Below are 12,080 nucleotides of genomic sequence, written 5' to 3'. Positions count from 1 at the left end.
ACTGCAACATTGGCTGCTCTATATGCATGCATTGCAGTAACTGCTGCTTCTCATTTCTCATGGAAAATTTACTGATGGTGATAAGAGTGGAGCATCAGGTTATGCGATGTAATGCAGGAGCACGACTGGGAGACAGAAACCGTGTCACCCTATAAAAAAAAGGTTTATTTTAGGCTACGTTCACATCTAGGAGTTGCTATTTTTACAGGCGTTTTTAGGTTGACAAGTGACCAATGAAAAAAAATAAATAACGCCTGTAATCTGCCTAAAAAGTAGCTTGTGTACTTTTTTGAGCGATGGGTGTTTTGCTTAAGATGACAGAACGCTCAGATGTGAACAGGGGCCAATAAAATGAATGGGATTTGTCTTGTTGGGTGTTTTTAGAGCTGAGGCTTCGAGCAGAAAATCGCCCAAAAACGCATAGATGTGAACAGAGCCTTAATAAAAGCTTCAGGGTTAGTATGTTATAATTTTGAAAATTACTTTTGAAATCACCTAAATGTGCTAAAGCTAGTACAAGATTATAGTGCCTGAGTGTACATACAGTGCCTTGCGAAAGTATTCAGCCCCCTTGAACTTTGCGACCTTTTGCCACATTTCAGGCTTCAAACATAAAGATATAAAACTGTATTTTTTGTGAAGAATCAACAACAAATGGGACACAATCATGAAGTGGAACGAAATTTATTGGATATTTCAAACTTTGTTAAATAAAAAACTGAAAAATTGGGCGTGCAAAATTATTCAGCCCCTTTACTTTCAGTGCAGCAAACTCTCTCCAGAAGTTCAGTGAGGATCTCTGAATGATCCAATGTTGACCTAAATGACTAATGATGATAAATAGAATCCACCTGTGTGTAATCAAGTCTCCGTATAAATTCACCTGCACTGTGATAGTCTCAGAGGTCCGTTTAAAGCGCAGAGAGCATCATGAAGAACAAGGAACACACCAGGCAGGTCCGAGATACTGTCGTGGAGAAGTTTAAAGCCGGATTTGGATACAAAAAGATTTCCCAAGCTGTAAACATCCCAAGGAGCACTGTGCAAGCAATAATATTGAAATGGAAGGAGTATCAGACCACTGCAAATCTACGAAGACCTGGCCGTCCCTCTAAACTTTCAGCTCATACAAGGAGAAGACTGATCAGAGATGCAGCCAAGAGGCCCATGATCACTCTGGATGAACTGCAGAGATCTACAGCTGAGGTGGGAGACTCTGTCCATAGGACAATAATCAGTTGTATACTGCACAAATCTGGCCTTTATGGAAGAGTGGCAAGAAGAAAGCCATTTCTTAAAGATATCCATAAAAAGTGTTGTTTAAAGTTTGCCACAAGCCACCTGGAAGACACACCAAACATGTGGAAGAAGGTGCTCTGGTCAGATGAAACCAAAATCAAACTTTTTGGCAACAATGCAAAACGTTATGTTTGGCGTAAAAGCAACACAGCTCATCACCCTGAACACACCATCCCCACTGTCAAACATGGTGGTGGCAGCATCATGGTTTGGGCCTGCTTTTCTTCAGCAGGGACAAGGAAGATGGTTAAAATTGATGGGAAGATGGATGGAGCCAAATACAGGACCATTTTGGAAAAAAACCTGCAAAAGACCTGAGACTGGGACGGAGATTTGTCTTCCAACAAGACAATGATCCAAAACATAAAACAAAATCTACAATGGAATGGTTCACAAATAAACATATCCAGGTTTTAGAATGGCCAAGTCAAAGTCCAGACCTGAATCCAATCGAGAATCTGTGGAAAGAACTGAAAACTGCTGTTCACAAACGCTCTCCATCCAACCTCACTGAGCTCGAGCTGTTTTGCAAGGAGGAATGGGCAAAAATGTCAGTCTCTCGATGTGCAAAACTGATAGAGACATACCCCAAGCGACTTAAAGCTGTAAACGCAGCAAAAGGTGGCGCTACAAAGTATTAACTTAAGGGGGCTGAATAATTTTGCACGCCCAATTTTTCATTTTTTTATTTTTTAAAAAAGTTTGAAATATCCAATAAATTTCTTTCCACTTCATGATTGTGTCCCACTTTTTGATTCTTCACAAAAAATTACAGTTTTATATCTTTATGTTTGAAGTCTGAAATTTGGCAAAAGGTCGCAAAGTTCAAGGGGGCCGAATACTTTCGCAAGGCACTGTATACTTCAAATTTACCTCCAATTTTTTTTGTTTTGTAATACTTAATACTTTATTAATACTTTAAATATACTCACAAAGTTAATTCCTTTTTTTTGTTTTTTTTTTTATTAGATACTGTGTTAGGAGGCAAAATAAAAAATCAGTTAATTACAACTGAAATGCATGTATGAGAATTGTTTTACCTGCCCAAAACATGTAATTCTATGCAGCCATCTTTATTGAGACACCCCAGCCAGAACCTTGGCTTCCATTAGAGCAGTAGGACTTTAGCTTGCTTAAAAAAAAACAAAAAACAAAAGAACACCCCCGTCTTGTGATTGGAAAATTGAAGAACAGCAGCACATTGATAAGCTCTCCTGCTGGCCTTCCCTGTTACGATCTTAGTGCTAATGCGCAGGGCAATATAGAAGGCCGATATAAAATAAGGACACTTTGTTAGCTGCTTTTTAAACTACACTTATTGACTTTAATGAATAAGTAAGTAACTGCATTAACTGGTATATTTACATCTAGGTGGATGTTTTATTGGATTGGGACATTTTAGGACATCAACCTATTTTCACCACTTTGCACCAATGAAGGACAAAAAAAACACCACAAATTACTGTGGCCAAATCCTTTAAACTTTGTGTATCTATATTATACAGACAGGTCTTATCATATATTGAATGTCCCTACTGTTGTCCCCGATTAGCATTGGGAAATATGCTGCTGCTATAGAAGACTAATAATTTTATGTTACAGTTTGGTATTTTGCATGATGCTATGAAATATCTTTCTTTTCCCTTTCTCATGTTCTTTGATCTTTCAGCTGTTTAACATTATCCTGGCTCACTCTAGTAGTATAAATTAGCATGGAGTGGAAAAACACTACTGCTTTTATGCCATTGCCATGGTGTAAAAATAATAACCCCAACTAGCTTTAATTGGCCTTATGGTCTGTTGACATTCACAGCCCTGGAAAATACCAGGCATATACTAGTGTTCCTATATTTGGCTAAATGTTTTCAAAGCACTAGATAGATAGATAGATAGATAGATAGATAGATAGATAGATAGATAGATAGATAGATAGATAGATAGATAGATAGATAGATAGATAGATAGATAGAGATTTTTTATGATAGTTTAACATACTTCTTCCACGCATTTGAAACATACTGTGGGGTTTTTGAAATATAAAATGCTTGTACGCTTTGTGAAAATGCAATTATGAACATATCTGCAGTTCAGAAAAAGGTGAGAAAGGCAGTATATGTTAGGAAACTGCTGCATGCCACATACTGTCAAAACACTCCTGAGAACAACATTCCAGTATGAACAGTCCTAGCTGCGAGCATTGAAATAACTTGTGTTTAAGCGTTTAAAAAATGCAAACTTACTTAAAACATTCATATTTTGATGGAACACAATAAAAATGGGACTTTGACGTGCCTGAGCATACCTTCATACAAACGCACTAGGGGCCACATCCCAATTTGCAACCTTTAAATTTACCTGCCCTCCTCCTGCACATTCCTACTGGGCTATAAGTTCATCCATAATAGTAATGGGCCAACTGGGAAATGCAATATGTTGTACAATCTTTGGGACAATCAGGATATTATAAAGCTTACTGTTTAAAATTCCCCATGTTTTATTAAGAGTGCCACAGCCCTCCTGTAGACTTCTAAAGGTGCACAAGTGCTTACTTTGCAATTTTTTTTAAACAAAGGTTTATTTTAAACATATCGCCATGCTCTCCATTACTACAGCTCTCTGGAAAAAAAATGCTTAAAGCTTTTGTTACCCTAAAAAAAAAAAAAAAAAAAAAAAAGAAAAAAAAAAAGGATCCTGTTCCCCTAAAGCATAAATAACTTCACAGTGTTTGGGCTGTGTAATTTGGCCCCTTCTATCCCCTAAAAAACCTGGCTGATCCTGCTAGTTTCCACCCTCCCATCTGTATACTGACCACAGTATATCATGGCTGGTGAGACCCGACACCGTGGTCAGTGTATGTGCCTCCGTCATCCGCAGCTCTGCTCTCCTGTGTCCCCCCCCCCCTCCTGCCTGCCTGCCTGTCAACTCCGTGTCAGCACCCCCCGCTGCACCTGAAATAACTGCTAATATGTTATGTAATCCTCTTTGTTTTCTAAGCCTGTGTGCCTCTATGTGTTTTATAATTAAAAAAAAAAAAAAGGGCTGTGAATACCTTATTTCAGTGTGCTGCTTTGAGATCATGTGACTGGCCGGCTCTCTCCCCTCTTTTTCTCCGTCCTGAGTGATGTCAGCAGGGGAATCTCAGCCCCGCCTCCTGCAGCTGTCAGGCAGGGAGACGAGAGAGCCAGCTAGTCACATGATCGCCAAACAGCACAATGAGATAAGGTATTCACAGCATTTTTTTTAATAAAACACATAGAGACACACAGGCTTAGAAAACAAAGAGGATTATAGAAAGTCATACAAGTGGCTTAACAACCACTTTAAAGTAAGTCTAAAAGTAGATCTAAAGCCAAATTTTGTTTCCATTTTGGACAGAGCAGGATATAGTTAAAACTACCGTTGAGGGGATTACCAATGGTACATTCACACATCCCCTAAACCCCCATCCCCCATTCCCACTGACTTGGTGGAATCTCACCCTTACAGCTGTAATCTTTACTAAATACTCAACAAACTTGACTACTTCTCAAAGTCCATCTTCCCTTCCTAAGTAACCCTGACTTCCCAACTGGTAACATTAAATATATTTAAAGCAGAACTCCACCCAAAAGGCAAAGCTCCGCTTGTCTGCCTCCTCCCCTGCTCAATTTGGCACCTTTTCGGGGGGGTACCTGGTTTTGACTTGTACCCGCTCCCTCTTCCCTCCGCTGCCAGGCTATTCACAGAGTGCTGTGCGATTCGCACATGCACAGTAGGAAACTGGCTGTGAAGCCTCACAGCTTCACTTCCGGTTTCCCTTAGCCAAGATGATGGCACCAGCCCCCGAGAGCAGATTCAAGAATCGGCTCGGGTGAAGACACCGCTGGAGGCCTGGGCAGGTAAGTTCCCTAATAGTAAAAGTAAGCAGCTACAGTATTTGTCAGCAAATCTGTGTGTGTCAGGATGGGGAGATTCTGAGTATCAAGAAGTGTACACAAAGATAGTAGCAGAAGAAGTAGTTCAATGGTATGCTGGAAAACAGTATGGAAGTGAAGGAGACGTTACAGGGAGAACCCTTTTTCAAGTTAAATCCACCTTTTAAGGTGTGGTCTAACCGCCTTATGCTGAAGGGATCAAAAAATAGCGCAGTTGATGACTTGATTGTTATTGCCCCCTAAGGCTTCATTTACATGGGCATTAGTCCTTCACACAGGTTCCTGCTCACAGAAAAAATGTATCCATTTAACCACAGCCCAAAGAATAGATAATCTTTCCAAAAGAGAGACCATCCTAAAATCTTCCCAAGAGTACAGCAAAACACAAATGATGACTTAAGAAGAACCATATAAGAACATTGAGAGAACTGCTAATCTTATTATTTATTACAGTTCATATATTGTACATTTATATTCAGCCATACGTTTATGGCCACCCACCTAATATTGAGTGGGTCTACCCTGTGCTGCCAAAACAGCCCTGATCCATTGAGGCATGAACTACACTAGATCTCTGAAAGTATACTGTGTAATTTGGCACCAAGCCTTCAGTCACAGATCCTTTAAGGCCTGTAAGTTGCAAGGTTGGGCCTCCATGAAATGAACTGGCTCTTCAAGCACATCCCGCAGATGCTTGATTGGACTTAAATCTGGATAATATGGGGGCCAAATCAACACCTCAAACTCATTGGGTTCCTCAAACCATTCTTGGACCATTTTGTAGTGTGGCAGGGAGCATTATTCTGCGGAAAGAGGCTACTGCCATCTGAGAATATCGTTTCCATGAAGGAGTATGTTCAGTTGGCAACAATATTAAGGTAAGGGATACATGTCAAAGTAGCATCTACATGACTGGCAGGATCCAAGGATTCCCAGCAAATAATTGCCCAGAGCATCACACTGCCTCTGCCCACTTGCTATTTTCCTTTATTACATCCTTATGCCATCTCTTTCCCAGGTAAGCAATGCACACACCAGGCCATCTATATAATATAAAGGAAAAGGTGATTCATCAGATCAGGTCATCTTTTTCTATTGCTCCAATTCTGATGATGCTCAAGTGCTCACTATATTCGCTTATGGCTGTGGACATGGGTCAGTGCCTATGCAGCCGCATTGTCAGGATAAATATCTGAACCCATGACCTTTGCTGCATTCGGCTCTTCTTGCTGAGTCACCCGAGATGCTGGACAGCACCCTGTCTGATGCTTTGGACAATTCTGCCTTATTTCTGGTTAACCGTGAACTCCTCGCTCCTCTTATGAACTTCCTATTCAAGCTATGCCTTTAAACTTCAGGTTTTCCAGATTATTGTGCTCTTCTCCAGCCAATATTTTGCTCTAGTCTTGTCCCTGCTGCCACCTGTATCTTCACTACTACTCGTTACTGACTTTGGCTTTTTCTCGACTATGCTTCTGCTCGATCCCAACCTGTAACCAATCGTTACTGACCTTTGGCTAGTTTCTAGACTACGCTTCCGCTTGATCCCAACCTGCAAACCACTTGTTAATGACTTTTGAAATGTGTACTGACTATGCCTCTGCTGTATTCCTACCTACTATAACTGCTACTGGACCCTGGCTTGCTCACCTCCTGGTGGGGCAATCCTGAGGACCATGCCCTGGTATTAACAAGCAAAACCCATCTCCGCCATCAGTAACGCTGGTGAATATCAGTCAGTGCTTAGACCGTACATCATCCACCAGTGTGACCTGTTTGTATACTTATCCAGCTGGTTGGTTGGTGGGAGCCTCTCTACTGCTATAGCTACTGGTCTCTGACCCTGCCCCTGACCGTGACACCCATATACAACAAACTGCAATGTCCATTTTTTCTGCTTTCAACACATCAATTGCAGGGACAACATGTTTACTTGTTGCACAATATATCCCACCGAATTTCAGATGCCATTGTAACGAGATAATCAATGTTATTCACTTAATCTGTCAGTGGTCAAAAAGTTATGGCTAATCTGTGTATAGTACAAAAATACCATTAGAAAACCGACAAAAGGTCTAATCCAAAAAAACATTTGGAAATGGGACTAATCCTTTTCAACAAAACAGCAAACGCACAGAACTCAATCTTCAGAAATTGACATATCAATGATATTTCTAAATCTAATGCCGGGGACGAATATCAGACGAAATTAACCGGTATAGAAGAACATGGCCGGTATTCAGCCTGTGTGTACAGCTGCCTGTCTCATGACCGGCTTCTGTTGAATGAGCATGCTTCCGACTGGCATCAAATGGCTGCGAGTGCTGACCAGTGTGTTCTGGCGGGTGGGGGGGGCTTCCTCCTCTCAGAACACAATAGCACAGCAGGGGAGATTGCTGTACTAATATGGCTTGTTAGTACTGTACCCGTTGGGTTGAACGAAAATAAATAAATAAAGTAGTGTGTACCAGGTTTAAGGGTTAATTGACACAGGCATAATGATCCCTATGATTGTGTGAAGTGCCATTGTAATCAGCATGGGGTCCGATGCACAGGCCATAATGATGACAGACTGCATTCTGATCTATGCATCGGACCCGCAGGGATGTACAGATGGGGATGATGTGTTGATCTGGCCTCCTGCACTGGTCTGCCTGAAACACCTGCGGATTACAATGGCCCAATTGCACAGGCGCAGAAATCGGTAAAAACCTGTGTGAATGATCCGTAACAGATTTTTCTAATCACCTGTAAACAATGAATAAACTTTGTAACATGCTTTGGTTATATGATGGAAAAGGAAAGTAAAACAGACAGAAACCATTATGAGACTTCATTTGCTCTCTTAAAATACCATACATGAGTGAAGGCTTAGCTATAAGTGTTCTGACACAGAAACATGCTCAGTGTGGATTAGCTGGTAATCGTGGAAGTAATCAATACATCAACACAATGGAGCCTTATGTATAGTTATGGTTGTACAGTTCAGCCCAGGCTCCCCTGACTGCTGTGAAACCACAGCTGCGGAGTCTGTCACAACAGTCAATGTGAGCCTCAGAGGAGCCACTTTCTCCCTACAAGAGAAGAGAATTTATTTTTAATGTCTGCAGGCATGCTCTCCAACACTGAAGCATGTTTTATAGCGTCTACTGAACTGAATCCACTGCAGACTGCTTCAGTGAATTAATAACATTGAAAACTGTTGAAGCTTTACATACCCGGATAGCTTAATTAGTCAGAAGCCACAATATCTGTTTATCTTATAAATTACTAGGAACATTTCCTTATAAACAGACAAAAGAAAGCAGAGTACAGGGATAATTGGGCCCGCACTGTAACTAGGTTGACAAGTTTCAAGAATAAAGTTACATACTTTGCATATTGGATAGGATTGAAGTTTATGCATGGCACCAATTTTATAAACCCAGTGTAATATCCTGGGACAGAGTAGTTGCAAACTTCGGTGCAGCAGTTAAAAGCCAAAACGTCTATGAATTTTATATATTGATGTGAAAAAGTAATTACATCCCATGGATATTGTTGATGGTTTCAACATATGTGAACAGGAAAACATTGCCTACAAATAAAAGTGATGTACTTGAATAAATGATACATACAATTGACATTGTGTATTTATCCAAATAAAAAGGCAGAATTGTCATGTGCAAACCTAAGTACACCTCTACATTTACCATCACCATGTAATTAGAATCAGGTGTCACAGATTAGGTGCCAATGATTTAAGCCCACATTCACATCGGTCTGATTTGACATGTCAAATCAAAGCCAATTGCCAACAACGGCACTGCCTGAATCGGCGCGGCGCCGTACCGATTCCTAAAAGTAGTTTCTGCACTACTTTTGGCGACTTCAAGGGGGCGATTTCAATAGACTTCTGTGCAGGAACCGCACAGATGTCTGTGAAATCACCCCTGAAGTCGGACTGAAAATTCCGGTTTGAAATCGAGCACAATTCCAAACCCGTCTCAGTGTGAACCTACACTAAACCTCCTTTAGCCTACGTTCACATTAATCCGATTTGACATGCGATTTGACATGTTAATTTGCATGCCAAAGTCGGAGCCTATTGCCGGCAACGGCACCATTGCAGTCAGTGCGACGCCACACCAATTTCTAAAAGTAGTTCCTGCACTACTTTTGGCAACTTCAATAGACATCTGTGCATGAACCAGCAGGTTCCGCACGCCGTGACCCGATGCGTTTCGTCATATAGGACGTCTTTCTGGGGTAACCCCAGGACACACGTTGGGTCACGGTGTGCGGACGTCACCTAGCGGAACCCGGAAGGACGGGTGGAACGTGTAGCCGGCCGGCTTGCTTGTTTTAACGCTTACTGTGTCTGCGATATTGTAAGTTTTATTCTTTATTTTAATAAATGGTTTTGAGCGATTTACACTATGGAGTCTCCATTGTTTTTTACATGGTGTTCCTACGGTAATTCCAGGTGACAGAGTGCGATTAAGATCACTGGCCATTTGCTGCCTTTCCTCCCTGGCGGTGGACCCCCCCCCTCAGGATATCTCCATATTGCTGGCTGGAAGCCCAGCTGCTCTTGATGTTTGGCCTTTGGCTCTAATATTTCTGCTTTTTGGTAAGCAGACCTGGTTGCGGTGGGGGATTGTTGCACCAGCGGTGGATGACAGTTTTCACCTGATATCACTGTGATCACTTCACAATTTTTGGGACAATTGCTACTTTTGTCACATTTTTATACTATCTGCACTGGATTAATATTTATTTATATGCACTTTATGCACTGATTTTTTGACTAATTTCTGCATGGTTATTCATTCATATACATCATTCTTTTGTATTAATTTACATTTCATGTATTTGAATTTTTAGCACATTATTTATACATTTTTTAGTCACGTTCACATGTGAATTTTTTGTATATTTTTCAAGGAATTTTTAGTGCAGCTTATTTAGATTTATACTGTTTATTGTTTTGTCTCACTGGAAGTTGCTGCTTTGACATTCCACTAGTGCGGTTATATTTTTTTGTGTTTGTAACACAGAAGTAATAGCCACCAAAAAGGCCAACTTCTGGGGCAACTTAAGCAGGGGAACCTCCCGATATTTCCGAAGTGAGATTCCTGGATAACTGACAACACCAATTTAAGGGCCCACGGCAGTAATGGAGACCGCACTGGAGGAACCGAGTGTCGAGCTCCCTGGATAAAGGTACACACCAAGGAAAGTGTGGCCAATGGACTTTGAAAGAAATTCGCCAAGGCCAAAACCTGGCTCTTGATGGTACTCCACGCAAGGCGCTGCTCAACCCACCGTTTGAGGAAAGCCAAGATCCAAGCCACTGAAAAGTAGGGAGGGAGAACCCCAAAAAATTCACACCACGCAACATACCTCTTCCAAATACGATGGTAGATCTTCCCAGAGGTAGATTTTCTAACCTTTAAAAGCATAGGAATCACCGATTCAGACAAACCTCTATCCTTCAGCACCTGGCTTTCAAAATCCAAGCCGTTCAAACTAGGGACTGTAAAGCAGGATGGAAGATTGGTCATTGAGACAGCAGATCTTCCCTGAGAGGAAGTCTCCAAGGAGCACTGGCGACCAGCTTTACCAGATTGGCGTACCAAGACCGGAGAGGCCAGTCTGGAGCCACCAGAAAGACCGGAATCACTTGCTTCCTCGATCCTGCACAGCAGTCTTGGCAGAAGTTTGAGAGGGGGAAAGACGATACTGATGCCAAGAAGCCACTAATGCGTCTGCGGCGTCGGCCAGAGGATCCTGAGACCATGCCACAAACCTCTGTACCTTCAATGGAATGTGTACAGCCACCTCTAGAGACTGTGGATTCCTGTCCCATGTCACCAGAATCTATTTTTGCAGAGATCTCGTGTGCAACTGTGCAAACGGAACCGCCTCGAAGGTAGACACCATCAGGTCCAGCACCCGCATGCAAAACCGGAGGGATGACCGTCTGCTGGACAACAGAAGCTAAATTGCCTCCTGCAATTTCTTGAGTTTTTCCAGAGGAAGCAACACTCTGGCTGAATCCACCCAGATAGTCCAGTTTTGTGGACGGAACCAGAGCAGAATTCTAAAGGTTCAGAATCCAAATTAACTCCCTCAGATATCGCAGAGTAATCTCCAAGGTGTCCATCAGAGCAGTGCAGTCGGAGACTTTGCTCACAAAAGAAGATCGCCCAGTACCGCGATCCCCCACTGACGCAACAATGCTAGCACCGGGACCAAAAGGTAAACTCGCAGTTTAGCGCCTTGAGGGTTAAAATTGGACGTACCTTGCCTTCCTTCCAAGGTTTGAGTAAACAGGTTAGAGTAAAACCCCTGAAAACAGACCCCCCGCCATCAGAATACTCTGATCAGTGTTGCAGGATATAACCTGCAGTGCTTAACGCATCGGAACATCGGACAAGGTGGTCGTACAGAGGTAGATCGACTTCTGTACAAATTCAGTGCCCATACATGGATTCAAATTCCCTGAACTGGCTGACTTTCGATACATGAATAGGCAGCTTAAATAGGCCGACTTTTGAAGAGAGACAAGAGTGAAATTGAAATATATATTTTTATACCATTGACAGAACTTTTAATCCTGGATATATATATATATATATATATATATATATATATAGGAGTGCAGAAATGTATATAAGCATTTAAGGATACCTAGATGTTATTGAACATCAGCCAGTGCAGTGAGAGATAAACTAAAAAGCATGGTCAATATAAGTTTTGGTAATTTAATTTATCACTCTGTACACAGCAGGTGATTAAACCATAGTGTCCTTATAAATAACAATAATTTTTAAAATTAATGCCACAAGTGAAGCTTATTGGGTAATACATTTTTGGAAAAAC

At 41.5% G+C, this 12,080-nt stretch overlaps 1 protein-coding gene across 1 annotated transcript in view; it reads right to left on the bottom strand.

Moving 5' to 3' along the window:
* The window catches only part of MSH3 (mutS homolog 3), a 429,495-nt gene that overhangs the window by 38,975 nt on the left and 378,440 nt on the right, over positions 1 to 12,080 (bottom strand).

Source organism: Pelophylax lessonae, assembly GCF_965119305.1.
Source record: "Pelophylax lessonae genome assembly, chromosome: 1".
NCBI classification, from domain to species: Eukaryota; Metazoa; Chordata; class Amphibia; order Anura; family Ranidae; genus Pelophylax; species Pelophylax lessonae.
The sequence above is the reverse complement of the archived record's forward strand: the minus strand, read 5'-3'. Positions and strand labels throughout refer to the sequence as shown.